The following is a 2,264-nucleotide window of genomic DNA, read 5'->3' as shown; positions in this document are numbered from 1 at the left end:
TTTGGTCACTTTGCCATCTGCCAGCAGATGGCAAAGATTCAGATCACTTTGCCGTCCGCTGGCAGACGGCATAGCTGGCCACGTGGCAGCTTCCTAGTGCTGCCTAGCTGAGCTCTTTGCCGTCTTTCGGCGGACGACAAACATCTTTGAATCTTTGCCGTCTGCTAGCGGACGGCAAAGAGCGCCATTAACCCCCTAATGGCTCTCACCCCACCCTATTGCCGTCCGTTATCTTTGTTGTCTGCTGGCCTCGGATGGCGAACGACACAATCCTTTGCCGTCCGTTTCTAAGAAGCGGACAACAAAGAAGGCCTTTGCTGGCACATGTTCAGACAGACAGTTTGCCGTCTGCTGGCGGATGTCAAATATGTTTCCCGTCTGTGATGTATGCCTTTGCCGTCTGCCATGGCGGACAACAAAGAAGCTGATTCTAGTAGTGAAAGAAGCCCGCAAAAAATAAAAGAGGCCAAAGAAGCACACAAAAAACAAAAAATAAACAAAAAAATAAAGAAAAGGAGAGAAGGGGCAATGCTACTATCCTTTTACCACACTTGTGCTTCAGAGTAGCACCATGTTCTTCATATAGAGAGTCTTTTGAGTTATCACTTTCATATACTAGTGGGAATTTTCATTATAGAACTTGGCTTGTATATTCCAATGATGGGCTTCCTCAAATGCCTGAGGTCTTCATGAGCAAGCAAGTTGGATGCACACCCACTTAGTTTTCAGTATGAGCTTTCATACACTTATAGCTCTTAGTGCATCCGTTGCATGGCAATCCCTACTCCTCGCATTGACATCAATTGATGGGAATCTCCATAGCCCGTTGATTAGCTGCGTCGATGTGAGACTTTCTTCCTTTTTGTCTTCTCCACACAACCTCCACCATCATATTCTGTTCCACCTATAGTGCTATATCCATGGCTCACGCTCATGTATTGCGTGAAAGTTGAAAAGGCTTGAGAATATTAAAAGTATGAAACAGTTGCTTGGCTTGTCATCGGGGTTGTGCATGATGAAATACTTTGTGCGATGAAGATGGAGCATAGCTAGACTATATGATTTTGTAGGGATAATTTTCTTTGGCCATGTTATTCCGAGAAAGACATGATTGCTTTATTAGTATGCTTGAAGTATTATTGTATTTATGTCAAATGATAGACTATTGCTTTGAATAACTCGTGTCTTAATATTCATGCCATGATTAGATTATATGATCAAGATTATGCTAGGTAGCATTCCACATCAAAAATTATCTTTTTTATCATTTATCTACTTGAGGACGAGCAAGAATTAAGCTTGGGGATGCTGATACGTCTCCGTCGTATCTATAATTTTTGATTGTTCCATGCCAATATTCTACAACTTTTACATACTTTTGGCACCAATTTATATGATTTTCTTGGACTAACATATTGATCCAATGACCAGTGCCAGTTCTAGTTTGTTGCATGTTTTTTGTTTCATAGAAAATCCATATCAAATGGAGTCCAAACAGGATAAAAACTTACGAAGATTTTTTTGGAATATATGTTAATTTTGGGAAGCGGAATCAATGCGAGATGATGTCCGAGGGGCCCACAAGTGTGAGGGGCGCACCCCAGGGGGTAAGGCGCGCCCTGGGCCCTTGTGGTCACCCCATAAGGCGGTGGGTGCCCTTCTTCTGGCGCAAGAAAGCTAATATCCGGATAAAAACCGTGTTAAAATTTCAGCCCAATCGGAGTTAAAGATCTCCGGGAATTTAGGAAACAGTGAAAGGCCAGAATCTGGGAGCGCAAAAACAGAAGGAAACAGAGAGAGAGATCCAATCTTGGAGGGGATCCCGCCCCTCCGCTGCCATGGAGGCCATGGACCGGAGGGAAAACCCTTCTCCCATCTATGGGGAAGGTCAAGGAAGAATAATAAGGAGGGTGGCTCTCTCCCCCTCTGTCCCGGTGGCACCGGAACACTGCCGGGGCCATCATCGTGACAACGATCTACACCAACAACTTCACCGCCATCATCACCAACTCTCTCCCCCTAAATGCAGCGGTGTAACACCTCTTCTCCCCGCTGTAATCTCTACTTAAACACGGTGCTCAATGCTATATATTATTTCCCAATGATGTATGGCTATCCTATGATGTTTCAGTAGATCCGTTTTGTCCTATGGGTTAATTGATGATCATGATTGGTTTGAGTTGTATGTTTTATTATTAGTGCTGACCTATGGTGCTCTCTATGTCGCGCAAGCGTGAGGGATCCCGGATGTATGATTTGGAATA

This window comes from Triticum urartu, chromosome 4 (assembly GCF_003073215.2).
Source record: "Triticum urartu cultivar G1812 chromosome 4, Tu2.1, whole genome shotgun sequence".
NCBI lineage: Eukaryota > Viridiplantae > Streptophyta > Magnoliopsida > Poales > Poaceae > Triticum > Triticum urartu.
The sequence above is the reverse complement of the archived record's forward strand: the minus strand, read 5'-3'. Positions refer to the sequence as shown.